General features: G+C 45.8%; 1 protein-coding gene across 7 annotated transcripts in view; it reads left to right on the plus strand.

The window, feature by feature from the left end:
- LOC135224609 (palmitoyltransferase ZDHHC2-like) overlaps positions 1 to 22,994 on the plus strand; it is a 268,190-nt gene that overhangs the window by 36,564 nt on the left and 208,632 nt on the right. The gene's annotated exons all lie outside the window — the stretch shown is intronic.

Below are 22,994 nucleotides of genomic sequence, written 5' to 3' on the forward strand. Positions count from 1 at the left end.
CCAAATTGAAATATCTTTTCAAGGCTGACTTGTTTGTCGTAATCCTGCTAGCTGCTAAACCTTTTTTCAAACTAGGGATCTGAAAAAGGATATAGCTGAATTAATTGTCATGATTCTAATATTTGATTCTCTCAGGAAGATTGCTAACTTTTTGACAGCAGCATCATACTGTCTCAAAGTTGAATCCCTTTTATCGGATTCCAAGAAGAGAATATTCTGAGGGTCAATATTCGCATCTCTTTTCGCTGCAAACTTCATGAAATCCATAAAGTTAGGGTTTTGAGAATCCCTGAGGAAGCGAACACAGTCTTTCGTTTGTACTGACTGGGGAGAGCCTGGGATTGGGGATCCGAAGAGGACGAAGAAACCCAGTTTCCAGAATTAGGGGATACCAATTGCTCTTCGGCCAGTCTGGGGCTACTAGAGCCACTTGACCCTTGAATGTCTGAGTTTGTTTAACACTTTCATGAGAAGATTCACTGGAGGAAAGACATAAATCGTCTCCCAGTTGTTTCCAGTCTAGAGCCAGGGCGTCCGTGGCATAGGCCAGAGGTTCCAGGTTGGGGGCTACATAACACGGGAGATTTGTGGTTCGCTTTGAGATGCGAAGAGATCCACCTGTAGACCTGGAACTCTCTGAAGGATCCATTGGAACGAACTGTTGTCCAGTGACCATTCCGACTCTAGGGGCACTGATCGGGATAGAGCATCTGCTATGACGTTTCTCACTCCAGCTATATGAGTGGAGGAGAGATGCCAACTGAACTTGTCTGCCAGGGAGAAGATGGCTACCATGACATGATTTAGATGACGTGACTTGGAGCCTCCTCTGTTTATACAATGTACTACCACTGCGCTGTCCAGGACTAGCTTTATGTGGGAGTACCTTGGTGGACGTAACCTTTTTAGAGTCAAGAACACTGCCATTGCTTCCAGTACGTTTATATGGAACTGACGGAACTGAGGTGACCACGTTCCTTGAACCTTTTTGAACTGGGAATACCCTCCCCAACCAACCGCTTAAAGACGCGTCTGTGTGGATGGTGATCCCTGGTGGAGGGAACTGAAGGGGTACTGACACCGACAAGTTCTTGACTTTCGCCCACGGCCGAAGTCGATTCTTTAGAATCAGAGGGACTGAGGATAATTTGTCCCTGGACCTGACATTTGCTCGTGAGCGCCAGATTCTGGTTAGGTCTTTCAGTTTGGCTTTCATTAGGATGTTCGTCACTGATGCAAACTGGAGTGAACCCAGGATCCTTTCCTGAGTCCTTCTTGACGCCAGTTTGTGACTTAGAAATTGCTTGACTGACTTCGCTATTTCTTTCCTTTTGGTTGATGGAATCGACAGAGTATGGGAGGATAGATTCCATTGAATGGCCCAGCCACTGAAAGTTTGACTCTGGAGTGAGTCTTGACTTGGTCCTGTTTATCTTGGAAGCCTAGATATTCCAGGAACTGAATCACTTTCAGTGTAGCTCTGTTGCATTCCTCGACTGTTGAAAGCCCAGATCAACCAATCGTCGAGATACGCTACTACCATAATCCCTTGTGACCTGAGTTGTTGCACTACCCCCACTTCCGCCAGCTTCGTGAAACAAACCCCTGGGTGCTACGTTGAGCCCGAAAGGAACTACCTTGAAGGAGAATGTCTGGTCTCCTATCTTGAAAGCCCAGATACGGACGGAAGTGTCTTGCAATAGGGATATGATAGTAAGCGTCTGTAAGATCGATAGAGGTGGTGACGGCCCACGGGGAAGTAAGGTCGCACCTGCGAGATCGTGAGCATCTTGAACTTGTCGCAGCGAATGGCTAAGTTTAAGCGGACAAAGTCTAAGATTACCCTTCTTTTTTGTGAGCCTTTCTTTGGCACGCTGAACAAGCGACCTGAAATTTTAATCTTTTGACTCTCGCTATAGCTCCTTTCTGAAGGAGATCTCCGCGTACTCTGTCAATTCCTTGGAAGAAGTTGACGGAAAGGTCTGGATGGAGGTGGGTTCGCCAACCGAGCTCACCCAGGCCTTTTGACACATGCTCTGAGCCCACTTGCTGAAGTTCCACCGGTGGCAAAGTGAAACAGCCTCCCTCCTACCTGAAGTTCTTCATTGGTTCTGGTAACCTCCTCGGCCTCCTCTGAAGTGTTTTTCCCCTATTAAAGGGACCTCCCGATCCTCTCCCACGAAAGGAACGCTTACCTCTGCCTCCCTTACCCGAGCGGTCATACTTCTGTGAAGATTGACTCTCGAAGGCTTGATTGTAAGCTGGAGAGATGGCGTAAGAGGTGGAGGGCTGAGGCTGAGGGGATGATCACGTAAATTGGCTGTGATTGAGCCTTAGAAGTGGAAGGTTGGGCTGTTTGCACTAAGGGAACCGCCGGAACTTGCTGAGGAAAGCGTGGCTGCTTTTTCTGGTAAGGTTGGAAACGCCTGGGTTTCCTTTGCCCCTTACCTTTAGCTGTTAGATCTTGCCTCCTCTTAGCCGTAAGGCCCCCAACGGTCCTTAAGGCTCTGGTTCAACCTCGTAGCCTCTGACTGGACTTCCTTCACCATGGCTTCTGGGAAGAGATCTGCTTCCCCAGATGTTCGACGAGAGTAACCTATTCGGCTCGTGCCGGATGGTTGCTTCTTGTAGGACATGCTTCCTACAATTCGTTCTAGCAGTGGCAAACTCAACATATCTGACTGTACCGTTTGAGTCAGGGATTTGGTCATAAGTTTGAAAAGCGGCTCTGAGCCATAGGCTATGGTGGCCACCTCGGTCATAGCCATAGAATTAATCGATCTGGCTAATCGCGATTTGGCGTCAAATTCAGCCTGAATAAGGCTATCTGGGAGCCTGGGCATTGCTTTCACCAAACTGCTCCATAGCACAGTCCGGTTTGAGTTTGCCAGCTGAGAAGGTGTTCGGTAAGTCTTCCCACAATTCTCCGGCTGAAGGAAGTAACGGAGATGTGGGATCTGCTTCCTTCAGTTGAGGTATGGGGTCCCCCTTCTGGGCCGCTGGAATGGTGGAACCTCGCGATCTTTGTCAGGAAAGGGAGCGGGGTACTCTCATCCATTGTGAAGATGGTAAAGGGACTCTTGAAAGGTTGTATCTTAGTATTTAGAACAATCCATGTCCTCTAAAACACCTGAGCCATTCCCTCTGAGCCTGGTCTCGTGAATAGAGGACTGTCTCCTTGGTACCCTATCATCCCGAACCATGGCTGAGGGCGGTGAGCCTTGCGTAGCCTATGAACGGGGGCTGGAGGTCTTCCGGGTAGAACTCGAAGTCCTCTATCCTTCGAAGATTCCCAAATTCCGGTATAGAAATGAGTCCGTCTTGGAAGGGGGCGTATGACGCTACTCTCCATGGGTTGTTCATCGAGAACGGAGGTAGAGAGTCATACGGAGGAAGCTGGGCTCCACCTGTATTGGAAAGTGGAGGAGAGGCTAGAGGAGCTTGGCTCAGTCCGGCTATAATGGAGTCTTGAGAAGTAATCCTATCCGACAACCGAGAGATCATTTGTTCCATGCTACTCTTTAGAGACCCAACCAGGTCGCCCACCTGTTGTAACAGGCCAGCATTGGAGTCCAAAGCCGGAGCTGCTGCGGAGGTGGAGGGGTGGCTCTGAATCGGAACCAAGGGTAGCGGAACTGACGACTCTGCCGGAGTGGTGAGATCTCTCTCTGGAGGATTTACTCCTCGATGGACTTAGAGCCGGACCAGAAGCTTTAGATCTGTCTGCTCCGGGATTCCTAGCCGGAGACTTACGAGAGGAGGATGACGCCGAAGCCGTCTTCTTAGACGACGACGACGTCTTTGTCAAGGATTTCACTGCTTGACCCTTGACCTTGGGTCTAACCGAAGCGTCAGGAGGAGTATACAATTCATCACCCGTAAAGCCTTGGAAGGATGGAGAGGTTGCAGGAGTAGAAGAAACAGTTACGCCCAAGGGTGACCCTTGGGTGTCCACCTTACCTACCTCAACCAACAGGTCGTCTACACCTACCATAGGTTCTACATTAATATCCAACGTCGCGACTTCCGTGGAGATGTCCTGGTCCTGGTCAGTCAATGAGGCAGCCAGCTGTTGTTGGATGAAGGCGATAGTCGGGGCCGCCTCTACTGGGTCGACGTATCCTGTCGCCTTGCCTCCGGGGAAGAAGATTAGTACCGCCAAACCTTTCCAGGATGTAGGGCATACCCTTGGCGGCGTTCTTCCCGAAACCGCCGACCCAGGCCCGCAGGGTTGCCAGTGCGGTATCCCTCACTGCCGGCGCCTGGAAGAGCCAGGGTATTGGATTAGATTTAAGAAATCACTTAAAAACTAAAACTTAAAGTATAACTTAAACTTATAGGGGCTATAGGGCCCCTTGAATTTCCTTGAGTTAGAGTGATTGATGAAAACTTAAGCACTATAACAGATGCGGAGCAGCTACCGGAGTGGAATACTTACCCGTCTAAGCTGGCTCACCAGATCGTAACATATGGTACAAGTCTCATGGTACCAGACCTGGATGTCCCCGTGCGGAGTCGCCCGCATGGAGCATGGGACCGGCAACTTCGTGTCCACATGGGTCCTGAAGTGTGGCGGCGCATCCCGGATGCTCACAGTTGTGGTCTGTAAGTGGAAAGACACGTGAGTATCTTAAAGAATATCACTTACAGGCTAAAGGACAGAAGAACTCCGTTGCATGCCGGAGCTCGGAAAAAATTTGGGCATAACCCCTCCCTTAATCGCCTGAATAGGCTATAACCCCGGAGAGATCCGGTGAGACAGGTAAGGGAGGGGGGATGGTTTAAGGTACTTAAGATAAACTTAATAGTTAACCTAATAACACTTAAACCTAAAACTCGAACGTACCGGACTAAGTCCAGTGCGTGGCGGAGTGTTGTAACTCAGCGAGACGGAGAGGTTAGCAGGGACCAACTGTATGTTCCGGTCCACTCTGCTGGGTGGACTAGCACCTTTCCGCTGGATGCCAGGACTCCGTGGTAAAGGAGCCCTAGTAAGGTGGGGAAAGAGCGAGAAGGCATACAGGCTCGAGCTAGCAACGGAGCGACAGGGTAGCAACGGAGGGGGAAAGGCCAGTCCCCCCCCCCACGTTACCATCCGGCCGGACCGAGAAGCCGGAGAGGTCGAGTCCAGTCTGGGTCTGTCCCGTCCACTACTCCCTCCGCCTGGGGGGAGAGAGGGAGGCAGGCTCGGGTATGTGGAGCGAGCATGGGTAGACCGACCCCCCCCCCCCCACCCCCCCCCCCCCCCGACTCTATAGAAGAGCGGGAGGGGGGGGAAGGTGACTGGACAGGCGTCTGGCTGCCTCGTGATCACGTAGTGACCACGGGGCGGTAAGAACAAAACAAAGACAACTAAGCCTAGGACAAACCAACTGATCAGAGAGATGCTATCGGGGAAGCACTGAACTGATGAGCGGTAGCATATAGGCCCACTGGACCAAAACCAACTGATCAGAGAGATGCTATAGGGAAGCAACCGAACTGATGAGCGGTAGGGTATAGGCTCAATGAGCCATGACCTAGGCTAAGCAAGCCAGACGCCTAACTAACCTAAACAATATCAAATAAATAATTCAAATGAATAATAATGAAAGAAAGAAAACAATATAGAAGGAGAAAAAATCCAGGAGTGTACGGGACTAACCCGAAGGCAAGTCTACCACTCAAAGCTAGTCGGGCCGATACTAAGAGCCGTGACTAGGGTCTGGATAGAAGGAGCCTACATAAGGTAAAAGGACTGCATGCATGACAAACCCGTGTAGACAGTACCCTAAGTAAAGCGGATAATTAAAAATAGAGCGTACATAAATAAGGGGATGTTCTGGGTATGGGTGACCAAGAACGAACCCACCACGAGGCAGAACCATGCTGCCATGCTTCCGACCTAGAGTTCGTATTTATACCTAAAAAAACAAAAGGCAAATACGGGCTCAGTGAAAAACCGAAAAAAACCCCCAACTAACCATAAATACTGAGTACTTAACTTAGCTGCTGCGATGGCTGCACGCTCCATGGTAAATAAATCCAACGAAAGGGCACAAAAAACACAGAGAGAAAAAATGGCACGTGTGAATCGTGTGCGCTAACTGAAAAGGATGGCCACCAGAGGCGCAGCAGTCGGCAGCATGGGATGGAGTAGTAGTAGTACTCGCTGCCACTCTGTGGGTCGGCTCCCCTCTTGGAGGGTTTTGTAGTGGGAGATTTCTATTGGCATTTGGCTCCGTGGTAGTGGTCTCACTCGCCATAGTGTTCATACCGACACCCTCTTGGAGGGTGAGCGAGTCAGTTATACTGACCTTTTTCTTTATTTATTTATTCTCTGGTATGTGTTAGTACATTTACCCTAGAAATAATAGATTAAAGGATATTTCGCGCAGCGACACGAGCTGAGCCCAGAAATGATATTGTTATGATACAATAAAGTTTTGTACATACTTACCTGGCAGATATATACGATTAAATGGCCCACCCAGCCTCCCCTCAGGAGACAGGCGGAAGAGAAAATCTGATTAGAAAACGGGAATGGTTCCTATTTCTGCCACCCAGCGGCAGGGCGGTAGATCACCTGACCTACCTGTAGCGTGTGCCGCGAAATTCGAATTTCTGTTGGGGACGACGGAGTCTATAGCTAAGTATATATCTGCCAGGTAAATATGTACAAAACTTTATTGTATCATAACAATATCATTTTTATGATAAAAATGATTTACAGCATACTTATAATGTAGTTATGTATCTATTCAGGTTGGGCCCCGGACTGAAAATATTTGCTAATTATTTTCATTTTATTTTCCAGTCTGCTTTTACTGGCAAATGAAATGAAAATTAGTGAATTATTTTGAATATTGTACAATATGCTGTTATCATAAAAAATCTATTATGCTCAGTATGGGGCAAACCTGGAATGAGCTTAATATGTAAATGCATAACTACATTATAAGTATGCTGTAAATAATTTTTATCATAAAATACGGTAATTAGTGAGTAAATAGTATTGCTCTACAAAAAAAGTGCAAATTGCTTTACAAAAGAAAAAATGCAAATTAATAATTATAAGAGATATGGTCAATAGAAAAAATCTGCAAATTAGCGAAAGTTCACCATGGGAAGGTGAATAATGTGTTCCACAAAAATCCATGACAAAAGTGGACCGCAGAAACGTGAAACACGTAAAACTGGTGGAGCTCTGTTTTTTAATATTTTAAAATGAGTTAATCATTGTTTTAAGCATTTTATGGGGGATATAGTACTTGAAGAGCAACAGTCATAAAAGGGTATTAATCTAAGATGACCTAGGATGTTTTAGTATGATGGTTAGGGGGTGTACTATTTTAGTTTGAAATTATATTAAATTGGTTTAGTATTATAATTTAAGGTATATTTTTGTTTGAACTATCAAATTAAACAGTGAAATGTTAAAATAGACAGTTAAAAGCATTTTAGTTTAAGGGTTACTGGGTATTTGGCTGTTATAAGCCAGTTACATTATACATAAGCATTTATAGAGGGGATTTTTGCAATTCCTTGAATTTTGCATTTCCTCAGTAGGTTCTGGAACCTATTCCCACATAAAGGTGGGGAGCACTGTATAGGTTACTCATGCATAAGAATTTAGGAAGCTTTAATGGGTTGAAAATGGTAGTTACTACATAACTGAAAAATGAACAAGCTTCCCCAAGTGCTCATGAATAGTACATGTTGTACTACAAGTTCCTGTCACCTGCTGTTGTCCAAGAAGTTAGAATGGAACATACAAAACATGGTAAATTTTAGGGTAAGCAAACCTAGAACTCATTCTCCTCTGTCTTCACAATAAAGGGGATTCTTAATGAGAAGCAGGTAGTTTTGAATTGGGAGAACAGGTATATATAATTGAATATGAAGATGCATCCTAACCTATAGTGCCTAACCTGACCTAGAGCACAAAAAGTCATGGAGTAAAATATAGGGATGCATGCTAACCTAACGTGATTTAATGTGCTAGATCCTTACCTGGTCGGGGAGGTTTTTGGTACTTCCTCGAATCTAACATGTCTTGAAGAACCATGAAATGTTTAGTACTAGTGGCAAAAATGGGTATATCTTCCTTTTATCATTAGAAAATTATGTAACACTATGTTACCTTGACCAGTATTTTCCATAGTTCTAGATAGAAATTGATAGAGTGATGAGTTAAGACATACGCAGTGAAAATTGCAATCAAAATAATTCAAAACGCATACATAAATTATTGAAAAAAAGATGTTTGCTTGAGTAATTATTTATTTATTTTTTTGCTTAGTGTCATCACAAAGATAGTGGCCAGCACATTAAACAAAACTACAGCTTGAAAAGTACTGTGTAATTACAATGATACCATATTTAAACAAATTTCTCTGTCCTTTCATGCCCTCATGCAAATCAGGATAGCTGTACATACTACTTGCTTGGTATACACTAGGTAACTTGAGTAATTATTGAGCAATGTTGCTAACACAGAAGCAGCTTGTTTCCAGTTGGGAAATGGGTATCTCAAGTGATAGGGATCTCCTGTTACTGTCGGTCATAATTTTGGGCTTGATTCTTTTTCAGATTGTTTCATGAATTTGCCAGTAGGTGTTTCAGGGTTAATTGATGCATTGGGTTACAGGCATTTCAAGACTTTCTAATGGGACACATATTGAAGTTGTTCGTGATCATATGGCATCATATATTTTCACATTTTTGTAAAATTATTTTAATAAAGTAAGAAATGGTAGCAAGTTTTTTCTCTGAGATATTCCTATGCAAAGCAATGTCAAATGAGCTGTATATGTGGGGATCTCCCCACAGTAGGTACTTAATATGCTCCACCCCATATTGACAAAATTATACTATTTCTACATTATATTTTTTTCCTGATCAGTGAGTGTTATAACGGGAGTTGCTTTTCTTCTGTCCATCATGCAGACAGATAAGAGTACTATAGTCAAACCAAAATGTCATGGCGGGTGACAGAAGGTTTTTCCCGGACTATATTATTCACAGTTACGAACATTTTGGTCCTTTTACCCTTGAGGAAGCCGACCTACTTGAACCTAAACGAAGTACAGTAAGTGACAGATCTCAGGTAAAGTCATAAACAAAGGATTAACCTTGAGGCTGAGATTTAAAAGGATAAATAGATCTGGCAGAGCTGTATTCTTTTCCTGGCCCCACTCTAACGTTCTTAGAAACTTGAAACAACTTTTTCTGTACTTTAACATCTGAAACGATAGTGTATTGAGAGTTTACGACTGGGTACATGAAGCTACCAGTATTCCAGATGTATATAAACTATTCATGATAATTTATAATAAAGGAAAAAAAAAAAAGCAAGTGGAGGGACTGGCCTCGCACCATCCAGTACAGAACTTAATCCAGCTTTAATAATAAACTGATGAGATTTTTACTTTGTCTACAAGGGAAAAAAAAAAAAGACTTAAACTTTTAGATTCAAATACGAAGCATTCTGATGACACCTCGTCATCCGCCACAACATTTTGGTTCGACTATAATGAGTGTCACTTTAGTAAGTTGCTACAACAGATTATTCCGTTATATAAGGGTTGTAGATTGATTAATTATGGCATTAATGTTGCTGTACAGTATAACTAATTGAACATATGACACTGACCAGATGCTGTTATTTTGCATGTATCACAGCCATCATCTTGATTTTGACAGAGTTAGAAAATTAATTGTTCTGTGCCAATATAGTCGGTTTAGTCTTACCTTTCTGATTCAAGTTAGAAAATTAATTGTGCTGTGGCAATTTAGTAGGTTTAGTCTTTCTGATTATAAACAATCTTGTACCAATTTCTAGTTGGGTTTACGACTTACTGGTGTGTTATTAACCCTTAATGGACGGATTGACCCTCGGGAGTAGTGGTAACAGGTTTGGGGTGGTGGACGGATTGATCCTGTAGATAAACAATATTACGCACCATCAATTTGGAAAGAATTGGGTGGGAAAGAGGTGCCAATACTTTTATAGGTCATAAATTCACTAATGGCAACTTTTACACTGGTTAAAATTACGAGTGTGGGCGTCTCAGGCCTTCAGTTCTGCTTGTGACTGGAAAGGAGAATGTTCTTCATCTCTCTCTCACATGACATCTTTTTGTAAATTTGCCCTTAAATATATCAAGGGGTTGCTGTTGTTTTTTGTTCTTGTATTTTACGATAGTATGTCAGTTGTAAATGTAATTTTACAAAGAAAAATGCAAATAAATATTAAAAAAAAAACATGTAAAAGTAAAAAAAAAAGTTATGGAGTCAAGCTCTTGGTAAATATACGTAAATATTTTTCAACAAAAATGCCAAGAATTTGTTATTGCATTTATTCTTATCTGTTTTGATATTATGTGAGCAGTAATTATAATTTTCATACATTCAACTTCCCTGTCAGATATATACTTAGCTATAGACTCTTTCGTCCCCAACAGAAATTCAAATTTCGCGGCACTTGCTACAGGTAGGTCAGGTGATCTACCGGCCTGCCCTGGGTGGCAGGACTAGAACCATCCCCGTTTTCTATCATCTCTGTCGCCGGTGGTATCAACATTGTTGTTATTACCTCCTGACTTGGATTCTTTTTTCAACATTTGATCAACGTTTGATCAACGTTTTTCGACTTTTTGGTGACGTATTTGGATCGTGTTTTTGGCATTCGCTACTGTGGACTGTTTTTGGAATAACTCTTTTGGAATTTTCTCAGTATGTCTGATTCTAATGTGAGTGTGAGAATGTGTGTGAATGTAGGCTGCAGGGTGAGGATACCGAAAGCTTCGGTTGATCCTCACACTGTATGTCGTAAATGTAGGGGGGTTCAGTGTTCTGCTTTTAACACTTGTAAGGAATGCGAGGGTTTGAATGCAGAAGAATGGAAGACTTTGACTTCTTATTTGAAGAAGTTAGAGAGGGATAGAGTTAGACGACTGAAAGGTGGGAATTCAAGGCCTATTGAGCCTTTCACGGATAATTCTAACCCTACTACTGTAGATTCTCCCTATAAATCTCATTCACAGAGTGTCTTTTCGGATTCGGCATCGGAAATTGCCAATCTGAAAGCGACTATTCGAGACATGAAAACCAAGATGGCTGACTCGAAAGGTAAGGCTAGTGATAGTGAACATTTTAGTGAAGTGAGTCCTATCAGTGTTGTGGAGGGGGGCGTTTGATCGTCCTGCGGCGCTCCCAGGCCTAGACCTCTTCCAAGCTCACATGCCCAGAGGAGAAGGAAAGTCGAAAGCCTTAAGGAGGTCGTGGGGAATCCCCAACGGTCAGACGTCCCTTCAGCTAGCTCTGCTTCATGGCAGCCAGCTCAAGGGCGCTATAGAAAAAGCGTCCTTCGCGAGTGTTTCTCGTCCTCTCCCTCTCCCTCACCTAAACGAGGGTGGAAGGAGTCGAAATTATCGAGACCGCTGAAGCGTCATATGAAGCAAGACATTGATTCAAGCCCAGAGCGCTTCTCGGATGACCGCCCCGTCTGCTATTAAGAAGGCGAAGGTGGAGTCAGCGTCACTGACGATTATGAGGAAGTACCACATCATGCTTCTTCCCCGAGTGATGACGAGAGGCGTCATGCACTAGACGTAGGAGAAGCCTCAAGAAAGATAATTATGGCGGTTCAGGAACAACTGTCATCTCTTGTGGGAGTTTTAGCGCCCCGTCGGAAGGACGTGACGCTTCCAATTAAGAAGTCTCGTCCTCTCGCACCTGCTCGAAGAACGGGGGCTGACGAGAGTGTAGTAAGACAAGAAGATCGAAAGACGTCTTTTAGAAGTGAAGCGTCTTTTCAAGCGGATCTTAGACGTGACGCTCCGTCCAAGATTGTGACGCCGAGTAGGAAGCCCTTAGAGAGCGAAGCGTCTTCCAGACGCGAAGCGTCTTCCAGACGCGAAGCGTCATCAAAACGTCAACAAGAGACGTCATACATGACGCTCGGAGAGCGAGAAGCGTCATACAAGACGTCTTCTAGAGCGCAAGAGAAGCCGCAGGTTGTGACGCCTTCCAGGTCGATCAAAACGGGAAAAAGGAAAGACTTTCATTCCCTTAGCCCCTCTCCGATCAGGAGTTTGTCTCCTCCAGAAGAGGAAAGTTCGGAAAGGAGAACAGAAACTCAGAATTATCACGAGTTGGAGCAAAACTCGGATGATGACGATCATGGAAGAGAGGGCTTGTCCAACTATAAGGTGTTGACTACCCTGCTTCTGGAGGAATACGGAGACGAGTTGACTCCGGCTGCTCCTCCTTCTCCGCGCTCGCTCTTTTCGAGTGCGAAGGCGAAGAAGCCTTCGTCTTTTCTGAAGATGAAGCCCACCATCTCGATGAAGCGGGCTTACACGCCTTAGACTCCTGGATGAAGTCGAAGAAAAGACTTAGTCAGGACAGTAATTTTGCATGCCTCCAGCAAGATTAGCTGGGAAAAGAGGCATATGGTACAAGACAGGGGAGGATATGGGTATCCGCTCCCTTCCCTTCTACTACAGAGGCAGACTTTTCGACATTAGTGACGCTTCAAGGCGTCCAAGTCTTAATTCTGCTCGCATTACATGGAGTATTTCAGAACTGGATCATCTCCTCAAGGGACTTTTCCATGTATTGGAAGTCTTCAACTTCTTAGATTGGTCCCTTGGGGTGATGTCCAAGAAAGCTCACGATTCGCAGGGAATCGAACCTGAAGCCCTGTTATGCATTTTGTCTTGCATCGACAAAGCAGTACAGGATGGATCTTTGGAAGTCTCTTCATTATTTGGAGCAGGTCTTTTGAAGAAAAGGACAGTGTATGGCGCCTTCTTAACAAAGGCAGTCTAAGGCAAATGACTCAGAGGGGACAGCTCTTACTATATGCACCTCTGTCGGACTATTTGTTCCCTTCTAAGTTAGTGAAGGACGTAGCTCACTCTTTAACTGAGAAGGCGACACAGGATCTTCTGACGCAGTCAGCTAGGAAGAAGAAACCTGCTTTAGTTTCGGACAAGAAAGAACCTAGTCACTTCTAGGCAGCCCTTTCGAGGTGGTCCGAATCTCCGACCTCCCGCAAGAAGGAAAGCTCCAGAGAGAAGAGGTAGGTCCGCCTTTCGTCCCTTTAAAAAGGGAAAATGAAACATTTCTCCTCCAAGCACCAGTAGGTGCCAGGCTCCTGGGATTAGTGGAGGCCTGGACACTGATAGACGCAGACGCGTCTTCACTAAATATCATAAGGAAGGGATATCGTATCCCTTTCCTGAATACTCCGCCCCTAACGTCAATACCAAGGAACTATCAGCCAAGTACAAGGATCCTGTGCTGAGGGCTACTCTTCGATCGATGGTGGAACAAATGTGGGACAAGAGTGCAGTAGAACTAGTACTGGAAAAAATTACAAAACTCCCCGGGGTTTTTACAATCGCCTTTTTCTAGTGGCGAAAGCCTCGGGAGGCTGGAGACCAGTACTAGACGTCAGCGCTCTGAACAAATTTGTTCAGAAGGAGAAGTTCTCCATGGAGACTTCTGCTTCAGTCCTAGCGTCATTACGACAAGGAGATTGGATGGTGTCTCTAGATCTCCAAGACGCCTACTTTCACGTCCCGATCAACCTTCGTCGAAGAAGTACCTCCGTTTCATGACGGGGGGAAGGATCTTTCAGTTCAGAGCCTTGTGTTTCGGCCTGTCCACAGCTCCTCAGGTCTTCACAAGCCTGATGAGGAATGTGGCGAGATTTCTTCATCTCAAAGGAGTGAATGTCTCGATGTACTAGACGAATGGCTCATCAGGGCCAGATCGGAGAGACAGTGTTTTGGAGGACCTAAAGTTAACTCTGGATTTGACCAAGGCGTTGGGATTGCTTGTGAACCTCGAGAAGTCTCAGCTGACCCCCCACCCCCGACAAGACCTAGTCTATCTGGGATTCGGATGGATTCTCGGGGTTTTCGAGTTTTTCCTTCGCAAGAGAGAACCGCAAAAGGTTTGAGGATAATCTCTCTCTTCTTAGAGAAGCAGCAAACGTCAGCGAGGGAATGGTTGAGCCTTCTGGGGTGACGCTTCCTCGCTGGAAACAATTCTTCCCTCTCGGAAGACTTCATATCCGTCACTTCAATTCTTCCTCAAGAAGTCTTGGAGCTGGAAAAACGGACAACTGTCGGACGTTTTTCCCATTCCAGTAGAGGTAAAGGCACACCTACAGTGGTGGTTGCTACCTCTGGAAGAGAACAAAGGGATCTCTCTAAGATCACAGAACCCAGACCTAGTGTTGTTCTCCGACGCGTCGGAGACGGGTTTGGGGAGCGACATTAGGCTCGGAGGAAGTGTCAGGCACCTGGGAACCAGCGCAGGTGTCCTGGCACATAAATTGCAAAGAGCTCTTCGCCGTACACCTGGCTTTGAAGAGCCTAGAACCTCTGGTGAGAGACAAGATAGTGCAAGTAAAACGTGGACAACACCACCGCACTTGCCTACATTCGGAAACAGGGAGGGACACACTCCTCGTTCCTTTACGAACTCACGAGGGACCTATTACTTTGGACGTCTCACAGGAACATCTCCCTGCTGACAAGGTTCGTACAGGAGTAAGGAATGTGAGGGCGGACAGGCTCAGCAGGAGGAACCAGGTCCTTCATACAGAATGGACTCTGCACAAGGAAGTGTGTCTCGATCTCTGGTCTCTGTGGGGAACTCTTCATGTGGATCTCTTCGCAACATACATTTCAAAAAGGCTCCCAGTGTTTTGCTCGGTCGTGGAAGACCCAAGAGCAATTATGGTAGACGCCTTCCTGCTAAACTGGTCTCGAGTGGACGTTTACGCTTTTCCCCCATTCAAATCCTGGGGTTAGTATTGAAAAAGTTTGTGGCGTCAAAACGAGACGAGGATGACTTTAATAGCCCCCTTTTGGCTTGCCCAGGAATGGTTCACTGAGGTGGTAGAGTGGATCGTAGACTTTCCAAGATCCCTACCAGAAAGGACGGATCTTCTCAAACAACCACACTTCAAGAGGTACCATCAAAACCTCCCCGCTCTCGCTCTGACTGCCTTTCGACTATCGAAAGACTTGTCAGAGCGAGAGGCTTTTTCTCGCGAAGTGGCAAGCGCGATCGCGAGAGCTCGCAGAACCTCCACTACGAAAGTATACCAGTCGAAGTGGGAGGTCTTAGAAGGTGGTGTAGAGCCAAGAAGTTGTCCTCCTCCTCTACCTCTATAGCGGAAATTGCTGATTTCTTGCTATTCCTGAGAGTAAAATCTCATCTAGCCGTATCCACAATAAAGGGATACAGGAGTATGCTCTCGGCTGTATTCAGGAACAGAGGTTTAGATCTGGCAAATAACAAAGATCTCCACGATCTCATAAGATCTTTTGAGACTTCAAAGTCTAAGGAACCAGTACCTCCGAACTGGAACTTGGACGTAGTCCTCAAATATCTGTCTTCGGATAGATTCGAGCCTCCGCATCGGGCATCATTTAGAGACATAACTAGAAAATGCCTATTTCTTTTATCGTTAGCGACGGCAAAAAGAATTAGTGAGTTACAAGCTCTGCAGGATAAAGTAGGATTCAAGGGAGACTCGGCGATTTTGCTCGTTTAAGACTCTGTTTTTTAGCGAAAAACGAGAATCCCACGAATCCCTGGCCTAGGTCATTCGAAGTCAAAGGAATGTCTAGTCTTGTAGGCAGAGAAGCAGAGAGGTCTCTATGCCCTGTTAGAGCTCTGAAGTTCTATCTTCAGAGGAAGCGTCAGTTGGGAGGGCTCTAGACAAGGTCTTTGGTGCGCGGTAAAAGACCCCACAAGACTGATGTCAAAGAATGCTCTAGCGTTCTTTGTAAGAAACGTCATTACGGACGCTCATAAGGTCTGTCCTGACGAACAATTACAACTACTGAGGGTAAAAGCTCATGAAGTAAGAGCGGTTGCGACGTCTCTCTCGTTTATAAGAATATGTCGCTTAAAAACATTATAGATACGACATATTGGAGATGCAACTCAGTATTTGCATCTCATTACTTGAAAGACGTGCGTGTGGACGTATGAGAAGTGCTTTTCTCTAGGTCCTATCGTATCGGCAGATACGATTCTGGGTACAGGAGCGACACCAATCCTTAAAATGTAGATACTGTTCTTCTGTTTGGATATGGTCGAGAATCTCTTCGAACAATGGAGGATCAGGCTCGCACGGGCGGCCGTCTATGTTGTTCATAAGAAGGAATTCTGCGTCATAATCCAATTAGTTGAGTATATTTTTTTTTTTTTTGTTAAAAATTATGTATGTGTGCGTAGTGGTTTTGAGTTACGGTTGTTGTGACGAGTTCGGGATAACTCGTAACAATCCTTAGTTCTAACACATGGTTAGGATCAGGTGGTCGGGATTGGTTGTGTGCTCCTTCATAAGGTGTATTGTCATATAAGTGGATCAGCACCCATTGACAAAGTCCTTTTAGGCTCTGCTGAGTTAAGTGGGTAAGACCCCATCGGCAGACCCACAAGACTCTTTGGCCATAGATCCCACTATCTCGCTAAAGTTTCTTGAGGTGATGCAGACTACTGGGCAAACACCCACCAAGTCTACCACCTATCAGGTAGGAACCAAGGTTTTATTTATACCTACAACATATGTTGTTTACCTGTCTATTCCATATAGTAGCTGTCTCTTACCCTCCACCGAAGGGTGCCAATCAGCTATGTATATATCTGACAGGTAAGTGATTGTATGAAAATGATATTGTTATGTTACAATAAAGTGTTTCATACATACTTACCTGGCAGATATAATACATTAAAGGCCCACCCAGCCTCCCCGCAGGAGACAGGTGGAGAGAGAAAATATGATAGAAAACGGGGATGGTTCCTAGTCCTGCCACCCAGGGCAGGCCGGTAGATCACCTGACCTACCTGTAGCGAGTGGCGCGAAATTTGAATTTCTGTCGGGGACGACGGAGTCTTAGCTATGTATATATCTGCCAGGTAAGTATGTATGAAACTTTATTGTAACATAACAATATCATTTTTCATACATTCAACTTCCCTGTCAGATATATACTTAGCTATAGACTCTTTCGTCCCCAACAGAAATTCAAATTTCGCGGCACTTGCTACAGGTAGGTCAGGTGATCTACTGCCCTGCTCTGGGTGGCAGGACTAGGAACTATTCCCATTTTCTATCAGATTTTCTCTGTCGCCGGTGGTGTCAACATTGTTGTTACTACCTCCTGAGTGGAATTCTTTTTTTCAACGCTTTTGATCATCTTTCGACCGATTTTAGGTGACGTACTTGGATCGTTGTTTGGCATTCGCTATCGTGGAATTGTTTTTGGACTTGGCTTTGGATTTTTCTTGAATATGTCTGAATCAAGTGTTGGTTTCAGAGTGTGTGTGAATGAAGGTTGCAAGGTGAGGATTCCGAAGGCTTCGGTAGATCCTCACACTGTATGCCGACGATGTAGAGCTGTTGAATGTTCTTTAGATAACACATGTAATGAGTGTGAAAGGTTGAGTGCGGAGGAATGGAAGACTTTAACTTCTTACTTGAAGAAGTTAGAGAGGGATAGAGAGAGGAAAGTGGCTTATAAAAGCCTTAGTAGATCTAGATCTAACGAACCCTTGTCTAGCTCTGTAGCTTCTTCTGCTCATTATTATTCTCAATCTTTATCAGGCCGATCACAGGTTGCTAATCCTACTGATTCGGCTTCTGAAATTGCAGACCTCAAGGCTTCCCTTAAAAAAATGCAAGAGAAAATGGCGGCATTAGAAGGTAAGCAAAGTGAAGGTGATATTTCCAGTGATGTAAGTGTCCCCAGTGTAGTGGAGGGGGCGTCTGGTCGGCTCTGCAACGCTCCCAGGCCTAGACCTCTTCCAAGCTCCCTGGCCCAGAGGAGAAGGAAAGTCGAAAGCCGTACGGATTGTTGGTTGAGAATCCCCACCGATCAGGCGTCCCTTCGGCAGAATCTGTTACATCTCAGACTGCCAGGGATCGCTACAGAAAAAGCGTCCTACGTGAGTGCTTTTCTTCATCGGGATCTCCCTCACCGAAACGAGGATGGAAGGATACGAATCTTACCTGTCCATTAAAGAGGAACTGGAAAGAGCCTGAGCCCCGAGCGCTTTTCCGAAGAGGCGCCTTCGGTCATAAAGAGAGCTAGACAGGAGTTAACTCCCTTTGCTGTAAGGGAGCCTCAAGTGCCTTCCAGATCTCCCTGTCCTGCTTGTGAAGAAGAAAGGGAGTCTTCAACCAAGAAGATATTGATGAACCTGCAAGAACAACTAGCGTCTTTGGTAGGAGTCCTTTCCAAGGAGCCTCCTCGTAGAAAGGACGACAAGCTTCCTGTCAAAAGATCAAGACACCGATCTCCTGTCAGGTGCAACGAGCCTTCCAGGGGAGTTGTCGCACAGGCGGCCATCTTTGACTCCAGCTGCTCTTCCTTCTCCGCGCGCTCTATTTTCGAGCGCTAAATCTCTAAAGTCTTCGTCCTTCCTTAAGATGAGACCGACCATATCGATGAAGAGGGCCCTGCAGTCTCTAGATTCCTGGATTAAAACTAAAAAGGAACTGGGGAGGACGGTCTTTTGTATGCCTCCAGCCAAACTGACGGGCAGAAGAGGCATATGGTATGAGACTGGAGAAAATATGGGATTGTCTCTGCCTACTACGGCTGAATCAGACTTCTCGAGTCTCGTAGACTCCTCGAGAAGGCACGCTTTGAACTTGGCCCGAGCAACATGGGGCCTTTCGGAAATGGACCATCTCCTCAAGGGGCTTTTCCACGTCTTGGAGGTTTTTAATTTCCTGGATTGGTCCCTTGGGGTTTAGGCCAAAAAGACCCATGAAGAGGAAGGCCTAAACCCAGAGGCTTTGCTTAGCATACTTTACATGCCATTGACAAAGCAGTTGCATGGATGGTTCAGCAAGGACTCTCCTCCCTCTTTGGTGCGGGGATGTTAAAGAAGAGGGCAGTTTATAGTGCTTTCCTCACTAAGGCCGTCTCTCCTTCACATAGAGCCGCCTTGCTGTTTGCCCCTCTTTCAGAGCATTTGTTCCCTTCTCAGTTGGTGAAGGACATTTCACATTCGCTAACTGAGAAGGCGACGCAAGATCTCCTCAGGCAGTCATCGAGGAAGAATAGGCCTGTGGCTAATGAAGAGAAGAAAGAGGCTCGTCCACCGCAGCAGCCCTTTCGAGGAGGTCCTCCTGCTAGAACAATTTCCAAAAGAAAGACTACGGAAAGAAGAGGAAGAGCTTTCTTCCGACCCTTTAAAAGGTGAAGAAAGAGAAAGTGATCCTCCAAACACCAGTAGGTGCCAGGTTACGAGAATTTGCGGAAGCCTGGGCAAGCATAGGAGCCGACACATGGTCCATGTCGGTCATCAGGAAGGGATATTATATCCCATTCAAGGACAGCCCTCCCCTGACATCAACACCGAGGGAACTGTCCGCCAGATACAAGGACCCTGTACTGATGGATACTCTTCGTCAAATGGTGGAACAGATGTGGGACAAAAGGGCAATCGAGCTGGTACTGGACCACAACTCCCCGGGGTTTTACAATCGCCATTTTCTTGTAGCGAAAGCTTTGGGGGGGTGGAGACCAGTACTAGATGTAAGTGCGCTGAACAGATTTGTAGAGAAACAGAAGTTCAGTATGGAAACGTCTGCTTCAGTTCTTGCAGCCTTTTGCCAAGGAGATTGGATGGTGTCTCTCGATCTTCAAGACGCCTATTTCCACGTCCCGATTCATCATTCATCGAGGAAGTACCTTCGTTTCATGATGGAGGGAAGGATCTATCAGTTCAGGGCCCTGTGTTTCGGCCTGTCCACGGCTCCTCAAGTCTTCACAAGTATAATGAAGAATGTAGCAAGACATCTACATCTGAGGGGAATAAACATCTCCCTATACCTGGACGACTGGCTCATCAGGGCCAGATCACAGAGACAGTGTTTGGAGGACCTTTCAACAACATTAGACCTGACAAAGTCGTTAGGATTGATCGTGAACCTCGAGAAATCTCAGATGATCCCCAGCCAGAACATGGTTTATCTGGGGATTCGGATGGATTCTCGGGGTTTTCGAGTGTTTCCTTCTCAGGAGAGAATATCAAAAGGTTGCTCTACAGTCTCCAGTTTCTTAGGGAAGGAGCGCAGTTCAGCGAGGGAATGGTTGAGCCTTCTGGGGACCCTTTCCTCGCTGGAACAGTTCTTTCCTCTAGGAAGACTGCATCTCCGTCCTCTACAGTTCTTCCTGAAAAGGAATTGGAATTGGAAGTCAGGACAGCTCTCCGATACATTTCCGATTCCTGTAGAGGTGAAAAATCACTTAAGGTGGTGGTTACCCCCTCTAGAGGAAAACAGAGGTGTGTCCCTGGAAGTTTGGAGCCCAAACCTGATATTATATTCAGACGCGTCGGAGACGGGTTGGGGTGCAACCTTAGGATCGAGAGAAGTGTCAGGCACCTGGTCGGAAGAGCAGGTGTCATGGCACATAAATTGCAAGGAGCTCTTAGCCATTCATCTTGCTCTAAAGGACTTCGAGCAGATAGTCAGAGACGGGGTAGTGCAGATAAACTCCAACAATACCACCGCTCTGGCTTATGTAAGAAAACAAGGAGGGACTCACTCGCTCTCTCTCTACGAACTGACAAGAGACCTTCTTATTTGGGCGGATCAAAGAAATATAACTCTACTGACAAGGTTTGTCCAAGGGGAGAGGAACGTGAGAGTGGACAGGCTGAGCAGGAGGTTCCAGGTCCTTCCCACAGAATGGACCCTCCACTCAGAAGTGTGTCAGATCCTTTGGTCTCTTTGGGGGAAGCCTCAAATAGACCTGTTCGCCACGTTCCTCTCCAAGAGGATAGACACCTTTTGCTCTCTGGCAGACGACCCCAGAGCTTTTGCAGTAGACGCTTTTCTCCTAAATTGGTCCGGACTGGATGTTTACGCTTTTCCCCCATTCAAGATCCTGGGGGAAGTGATCAGAAAGTTCGTGGCCTCGAAGAGGACAAGGATGACTGATAGCCCCATATTGGCCAGCCCGAGATTGGTTCACAGAGGTAATGGAGTGGACGGTGGACTTCCCCAGATCTCTTCCAAACAGGACAGATCTGCTCAAACAACCCCACTTCGAGAGGTACCATCAAAACCTCCCCGCTCTTGCTCTGACAGCCTTGCGACTATCGAAAGACTTGTCAGAGCGAGAGGGTTTTCTCGCAAGGCGGCAAGCGCAATCGCTAGAGCCCGCAGATCATCTACTATGCGAGTATACCAATCGAAGTAGGAGGTGTTCAGAAGTTGGTGTAGGTCGAAGAAGCTGTCCTCCTCCAATACCTCTGTGACCGAGATTGCAGATTTCCTTCTTTTCTTGAAGGAGAAATCGCATCTTTCTGTACCAACCATCAAAGGATACAGGAGTATGCTCTCGGCCATTTTCAGGAACAGAGGCCTAGATCTGGCCAACAATAAAGATTTGCACGATCTCATTCGTTCTTTCGAAACATCCAAATCAAAAGAACCTAGAGTTCCGAGCTGGAATCTGGACGTGGTCCTAAAATTTCTGTCTTCCGAAAGGTTCGAACCACCTCATAGGGCTTCCTTTCGGGACATTACAAGGAAGTGCCTATTTCTTTTGTCTCTCGCTACGGCAAAGAGAATCAGTGAGCTGCACGCCCTTGAGTCAAGAGTGGGCTTCAAAGGAGACTCTGCTATTTGTTCGTTCCAGACTCTTTTTTTCTTGCAAAGAATGAGAATCCCTCGAAGCCCTGGCCCAGGAGCTTCGAGGTAAAGGGCCTGGCTAGCCTAGTAGGTAGAGAGGCAGAGAGGTCTCTTTGCCCGGTCAGAGCGCTCAAATTCTATCTGGACAGAAAGAAACAGAGGGGGGTTTCGCAACACAGTCTATGGTGCTTGGTAAAGGACCCCAAAAGACCGATGTCGAAGAATGCCTTGGCCTTCTTTGTAAGAAGCGTAATTACGGAGGTGCATAAGAACTGCCCAGATGACTCTTTTAAACTCTTGAGAGTGAGAGCTCACGAAGTAAGAGCTATCGCAATGTCTATTGCCTTCCAGAGAAATATGTCGCTTAAGAATATCTTGGAAGCAACATATTGGAGGTGCAACTCGGTGTTTGCATCTCATTACTTGAAGGACGTGCGTGTAACATACGAGAAATGTTTTTCTCTAGGTCCGTTTGTGTCAGCGGATACGGTCCTGGGTATTGGAGCAAGCACCGATCCTTAATTTTGTGTACGTAACCCTCTTGTTGGATACGTTCTTGACTTCCTGCTGGAAGAAGTGTCAGATGTCGCACAGGCGGCCGTCACTTCGGTTCAGTAAGGAACTCCAGTGGTATCTGACTATCAGAGGGGTACAAATTTTTTTTTGTACTTTACTGTGTGCGTATTGACTGTGTATTTCGAGTTATGGGTTGTTTGTGAAGAGTTTGGGGATAACTTGGCAATCTTAGAACTAACACAGGTGTTAGGATCGGGTGATCGGGATTGGTTGTGTGCTCCTTAAATAAGGCGTGTTGTCATATAAGTGGATTAGCACCATGAAAATGCAGTCAGGCTCTGCCGAGTAAGTGGATAAGACCCCATCGACAGTCCCACAAGAACTCTTGGCCACAGATCACTATCTCGCTAAGGCTCTTGAGGTGAAGCAGACTCTTAGGCAGTAGCCACGAAGTCTTCCACCTAATCAGGTAGGAACCAAGGTCTATAAATACCTACAACATATTTTGTTTACCTGTCTATTCAGTAGTTGGCTGTCTCTTACCCTCTGCCAAAGGGTGTCAATCAGGTAAGTATATATCTGACAGGGAAGTTGAATGTATGAAAATGATATTGTTTTGATACAATAAAGTTTCATACATACTTACCTGGCAGATATATACGATTGATGGCCCACCCAGCCTCCCCGCAGGAGACAGGTGGAAGAGAGAAAATCTGATAGAAAACGGGAATGGTTCCTAGTCCTGCCACCCAGAGCAGGGCGGTAGATCACCTGACCTACCTGTAGCGAGTCCCGCGAAATTTGAATT

Source organism: Macrobrachium nipponense, chromosome 12 (genome assembly GCF_015104395.2).
Source record: "Macrobrachium nipponense isolate FS-2020 chromosome 12, ASM1510439v2, whole genome shotgun sequence".
Taxonomy (NCBI): domain Eukaryota; kingdom Metazoa; phylum Arthropoda; class Malacostraca; order Decapoda; family Palaemonidae; genus Macrobrachium; species Macrobrachium nipponense.